Source organism: Rhagoletis zephyria, unplaced genomic scaffold, assembly GCF_001687245.7.
Source record: "Rhagoletis zephyria isolate East Lansing unplaced genomic scaffold, Rhagoletis_zephyria_1.1 Rzeph_scaffold_17923, whole genome shotgun sequence".
NCBI classification, from domain to species: Eukaryota; Metazoa; Arthropoda; class Insecta; order Diptera; family Tephritidae; genus Rhagoletis; species Rhagoletis zephyria.
The window spans coordinates 1-7,035 of NW_016174984.1; the positions used below are offsets into that span (position 1 = coordinate 1).

Genomic DNA, 7,035 nt, shown 5'->3' on the forward strand with positions numbered 1-7,035 from the left:
GTGTTGTGTTGTGTTGTGTTATTTTGTGTTGTATTGTGTTGTGTTTTATTGTTTTGGGTTATATCGTGTTATGTTATGTTATGTTATGTTATATTATGTTATGTTTTTGAACGCAATTCACCTCAATTCACTCCAATCAACTCAGTAAATCTCAGCTCGGCTCTGCTCTGCCCACCTCAACTTCCCTCAATTTAAGAGGTTGAATTTCAACCGCTGGGCGAACACTAGTAAAATAAAAATTCTTTTCAATTAAAATCTTTTTATTTTAAATGCGTAAGTTTTTTTAGTTTTATGGGCAACATATTTGGTGAACACCAAAGATATGTTTATGGCGTATGAAGTAGGTACAATATTTTACAAATATGGGTGTATGTATACGTTTAAAGTATGATTACCAAATTTCAGTATACAAATAAACAAATAGCGAAATCTTAAACCCAAAATATTTAATTTTCTGTTAGTATAACAATTGAAGCCTCAACAATATACGTACATATTATGTACAAATTTATATATTGAATATGTATATGAGTGAATGATTGACACCCGCCAGTGGCAAGCAATTATGCAACTTTCTATTGGCGTCTTCGCAGTATATCCCAAATATCAATCAGATAGCTTGGTGACGACGACAATAAACACCCTTTCGAATTTAATTTTACTCTCCTGTCATCATTTCCATGAACTCTGCAATAATAAAGTAAAATTTTATAATAAATAAATAAAAATATGTATGCAATACTGTAGATATGAATGTATACTACGGTGGTCCAAAAAAAAAAGTAAAGTCGGAATTTTAAAGCTCTCACCCCCTATACCAGAAAAATATACCCCTGCACTACCCATAAAACGGAGTTTTCATACCGCACATCATATATCAGAAAATATTTTTCATAGACTACAGGAACTTGGTATAGATACATATAAATAGTATAGATACAGATAAATTCGACTTGAATTAAGGGAATAATTAATTTGAAGATTATTTTAAAGAATGGATGACAAGAGGCTTAAAAAGTTGTAGTTTGAAAGTATTTTGGAAAGGGTTGCCACCTGTTCGAAAAGATAAATTTAAATTAATTATTAGCAAGCTATCTGAAAAATTTATATATGGGTGTCTTATGAAAGACTGCTAAGAAACCTTCAGATTGAACATTTAAAATATTACTGAGGTGTTTTACAAGCGGTGCTACCCGTTTAAAAATTTAATTCATTTAATTTAAATTAATTACTTCAATACGGGTATAAATCGAAAGGTTCTTGATAAGGGCTTCAGTTCAAAACCTACATGTATGAGGATTTTGAATTAAAGGAATTTTATAATTGGAATATGTATCACAATATGGACGTCAGATAAGAGGGAATTAATAGGGTTTTAATGGGAAAATATTTCGAAGAAGGTTGCCACCTGTTTTAAATCTAAGTTCGAATACAATTATATTATGTTTAATGAGTTTAATGAGTTATTACAATCTAGGTTTTAATCGGAAGAGTCTTGAAAAGGCTTTATTTCTATGCAACATATGTGTAGCAGGGACTCCACATGTTTAAAAATTCAAATTCAACTTGAATTATAGGAATTAACGGTTTCAAATGTAAAATTAAAAATTGTCAATCATTTCAATGAATTATTACAATATGGGTATCAATAGAAATGATTTTTAAATGGCTTCATTTTTAAACTACATGTACATTAGTATGAAAAAGTATCACAAGAGAGAAAATTTTGAAGATATTTAAAAAATGTAAAGTCTCCTGATTTTCGCATATTTTAAGTATGTTGAGTTTAAATAAAATAAATTACACCTAATGTAGCACGTAGAAATTTCATACACTCAGCGAAGCGGGTGACACCGATATAGTTTTATACGAAAAAAAAAACAATTTCTCGTAAAAATGGTAGAGAATTCTTGAAAATCAATATTTTTCGATCGAAAACCTTTGTGAGAAACAAGGAGACTTTCAATAAAGATAGACAATTGTTTATTTTACCATTTTTTAATGCTAAAGATTATTTAGATTATTATTTATATTGCATTTTTTAGGTTTTTACCTATATAACAAAAAGCTCATATTAAAAACTGTTTAAATAAACAATTGGGTATTATGTATTATTATTGGGAATTCTCCTGAAAGAAACAGAGTTTTCCGCTCGGAAAGTATTGATTTTCAAGAATTCTACGAAAAACTGTTTTTTTTTTTCGTATAAAATACAAGGAAAACTTTGAGCGCTTTGAGCTACCTCTAAATATTTTTTTATCTGAAACTAAAAAGGGGTAAAATTTTTCGGTGTAGAACCCACCTAGGGGTGAGAGCATTACTTTTTTTGGACCACCATAATGTATACATATATGTATATATGTATATGTGTACAAATGGTTTCACTTATACATACATATGCAAGTCTGTGTATTTCTGCAGTGTTTCCCGCATTTCTGCAGTGTTTACGGCATTTAAGCACTCGAATAAAAAAAAAACCCCTCTTAGTAGTTCCGCTACTAGTGCAATTATAAATTTTTTATCAAATTTTTCTTAAAAAATTCCTCTAAAAATTATTTTACCAAACTAAAAATGTATCTACATATATGCCTGCCTGAAGGGCAGTACAATCTGCTTTCCATACAATTGTTAACAAAGGAGGCTTTTAAGGACAAAAACTTCGATTTCGATATACAGACTGCTATGCGAAGCGATAATATTAGCGCTGAACAAGCTCGAAGGCGGGAACAACTTAGTTAGGCTTATCTCTTACATGCACCTCCCACCCAGCGTAAGCTGAGTAGAGGTATTCCGCAATGGGGCGATCTCTCAACATCGTCATCATACTAAGTAATAATTGCAGCAGCACCTATTGCAGCTTAGAAAAAGAAGCTAAAAAGAGGTTGGTATAGCGGTGAACGTGGGCAACACAAAGTATCTCTTGGCAACACATAAAAACTCTTCGACATGGACATACAACGATTTAGCTGGCTTGGACATGTTGTACGCATGAATTACGGCGCTCCGCTGAAAAGTTCCTTCAACTCCACACCAACTGATGAACTACGAGAGCAAGGGCACTCACGAGCCCAGGCAGGTGTTGAAGGACCTGGCGCAAATCTGCAAAGGAGAGAGGCAGCTCGGAGCTGGTCTTTGAACTAAGTCTATCAAAGTCCTTCTGACTGGTGGAAACCCGTGCATACTGCGGCTTAATATTCTTGCTACCCTAATGAGTTAGCTGAACTCTTTGGGGGTCGACATCAATTGCCTTCGGAAATTCATTGTTACCAACAAGAATTTTTCCTAAAAACTTCATGAGGGTTTCCTGAATTTACCATTCCAAGAAAATCTATTAAGTGGTAACACAATGTGCTCGGAATCAGCGATCTAAATTAGATCTGATTCTGGAATAAATGCTGACTAGTGAAATGAAATCTAGTAAAAATTCATAGCAATACTAATGTATGTACATAAGAATATATGCACAAACATATCTCTTGAAAGAAAAGTTCCATCAATTTTGCACGCCCACTGACAATTTTGGATATCTACTGCAAAAAAGTCGCACAGCCAAATGTCTAGGAAATCTAGCAAAAATAACTCAATACCTATTGCTCATCGAGTGCTAACATACACTTAATTTTTGTTTCCCAACACATCAACTGTTTTTAATTAGTCAAACTACGCTAATTAACAAAACGAAAATTGTACAGTCCAAAAACACCTACGCATCCGGCGACATGAACCGTTGCCGTTTCTAATGACAGTGTTCAATCGAAATTCGGAGGCAATAAAAGTGTCGCTCGTAAAACATGTAGATACGTACTATGTATGCATATTTGTATATGTATCTATATACATACATACATATGTGTATTAATTAGAGGCATACTAAATGCCGTTGTTTATAAATTTTTTTTAATAATTTTTCCGTTGAACTTGTTTCGCTCATGATTTTTCGGACAAAAATTGGTGCTGAAACCTGAACTTTTGATTTCCTTTCTACCCGAGCTCAACCAAAATTTCATTTTGCCCTCAACACGCACTTGACCATTTACAAATCCGTAGAATCGTCTATTTTTCTAGAGAGGTTAGTTTATGGAATGACATTGCGTCTAGAAGCGCGTTAGACCCACTCGCATACACACACAAACGGATCCAACCCATAGTACGTTCAGATTTTTAGCAATATTTTTACCATCAAAGTCCACTGTGCCAGAACCATCCGAGTCGATCTCCTCGATCATAATATCAAGCTCTGCTTCGNCCATTGCCTTGTTTATCATAAAGACGGAAGGCTTCGCGCAATTCCTTTTGCATAGCTTCAGAATCTTCTTCAACGATAAATTTGGCAGCCAGTTGTACGAACTCTTCGAACTCCAAACGACCTGATTCTGGAAACAAAAAGATTAAGCAAAAAAAAACTCTCAGTTAATAGAAAATAAAACTAAATCATTGTTAGAGGAATGACTAAATACATAAGTTAATAAAAATAAATTATTTACTAATATACTTTGCTGAAATGGAACTGATTTTCCAATAAAAAAAAATCTGTAATGAAGATAACGTAGGGGGGGCTCTTAGTTTTCGAGTAAATCTATAAGAGTACATTATATGCACGACAACACGAGTAGTAAGCCAAACATGAATGCGAGTCAGAATAACAAATGTTTTTAAAAAATTTTTAATTTTCTAGTAAATCTATGAAATTACTTTATACCTATGCCAACATGAATATCCAGCCAAAAATTAATGTGAGGCAAAATCAAAAAAAGGTTTTTACTAACGATCTTTCGGTTTGAAGTTGTTGAAAGATGTTCTTTGAAATTTGTATCCCTCAATATCCTTAGAAGATAGTTTTACTTGAAGTGCCTTACAAATTTGTTTGGAATAAATTTAGCGAAATTTTTCAAAATAATTATGGCTATTTTCCTGCGGTTTCATTTTTATTTATTTATGTTTTTTTTTGGGGAAAAGTAAGTAGTGGCGAAGCACATTCTAACTTCGAATGCGCACCTCTTTTCGAGCAAAAAATGTCTACGCTTCCCTGAGAGCGCTCCCTACATATGTACAAAGAGTATAAAGCCGTAAGAAATTTTTCCATGGATCGGAACTAGACAAGAACGATAGCAAATTAAAAATTATCAATATATACATATGTATGTATAAAAAGTACCATATGTATTAGGGTGTTCCTTAATAATAATAATAATAATAATTTTTAAAGATCGCTACCGGGGTTTGAAAATATTAAAATTTTACATAGTTGCCATATCTTATTAAAAGAATTCGTTTTGTGCTCTGGAAGGCCATATTAAATCTCCTCTATAGATGAGCTTGTTTGTAGTTTTCAGGATATCTATTTCTAAACTTGAAACTTAGAGAAAAATTTTAGGTGCTTATTCCGAAAAAAAATAAAAATAAAAATAAACAAAGGACAGTCTTTGGATGACTATGGATTAATATGAATAATTTTCAATAATATGTAAATTTTAACAGATCTAAATTTTTTAAAACCCTGGTAGTGACCCTTAAATTTATTTGAAAACTTTAAAACTTTCGTGAATATTGTTATTTTGTAAATAGAACGAAATAAAGTGTTGTCCCATATAAAATTTTGTTGTTGGAACTTTAAGAAGCACCCTAATATGCACGTACAAACGTAAGCATACACATCCATATGTATGTGAATCATGACTTTTACTCTTCACAGATACAATAAAATGATTAGGATACACAAATTTTTTCGTCGAAGCGAAAATGAATGGACTTTGTTGAAGCTTTTTTATATTTTTATTTAAAAGTTATTTTTAGATTTTGAAATCAAAAAAAAAACATAGTGAAAAAACCTGTTTGCGCTAAGTTAATCCTCTCTCATTGCAGAACATACATTTGTACATGTATATCAATATTCCTCAAGATTTAAAATTTTTTTTGTTTTTTCTTTTTTAAGGCGACCAAAATTGGGCTTTTTTATATTTCGCAATTTTTTTTTTTAATGCCGAAAAAATAAAGAAGCAAATATTTCCAGTAATTTTCCGCACATAAATATCTGACATATTTCGACCTTTTCTTTTTGAAAATAAAAAAGTCATGGCTTTGATAAAATACATTCCTTTTTTCCTTAAGTTGATATTTTTTCTATTTGGTATCCGTAGTAACGCGTAAATTTGAAAAAAAGTATTTTATAAACCTAAAAATAAAACTCTAAATAAAATTGTAGGAACTATAGTCTCATACAAAAATTAAAAATTTGAAATCAAAAGTATTTAATCACTTACTATCTTCATCAACTTCATCGATGAGTTCCTCCAAAATTTTCTTATCGAAGGGTTGGCCCATCAAACGCAGAATGTCCGCCACCATTTCTGTAGGGATACTACCGGTTTTCTGGTGGTCGAAGCTATTAAAAGCTTTCTGGAGCACTAAAAATGTATTCACATCACTTTAAGAAAACACAATATTTATGTCGAAAAACAAACCTGCAATTTGCTCAGGTGTCAGATCTTCATCCTGCAAAACAAGGATACAAATCAATAAATGTACACATCTTCTTTTTAAAAGAAATCACAAATGCGAAACATTATAAGGAAATCCAAAAAAAAAACTCACCACGGAACTCATTTTCACCAAGTTTTTTTTCCTGTACTGACAAAGCGAATTATATTTTATTTTTCACACTTTGTTGTGCAGTGTACCAGAAGCTTCAACGTTCGTCCTCCAACTGGCGGTATGTTCTCGGCACACGTTCCAAAATATCAAAGAAAATCACTCCGATCTGATAGCAACACACACACACATACGAACGCAATGTAGGCATGGATGTACACCAAGTTTTTCCAACAATCGCATAAACATCCAGAATTGTCGGCGTTTTCACATTCAGTAATTATATGCAAATGTTATTATTGTTGTTGCGATGGAAAACGCTGTAATTCGTGAAAAGAGCACTGCACATACGCATGAATATACATAACTACGTACTAAATACGTATGTGTGTACATTAGAGTGGTCCAAAAAGCAACATTTTGATTTTTTTTGATGGAATACGAATA

At 32.2% G+C, this 7,035-nt stretch overlaps 1 pseudogene; it reads right to left on the reverse strand.

The window, feature by feature from the left end:
- Positions 1–239: 239 nt before the first annotated feature.
- Positions 240–6,818, reverse strand: LOC108379991 (troponin C-like; annotated as a pseudogene).
- Between the last annotated feature and the right edge of the window lie 217 nt (positions 6,819–7,035).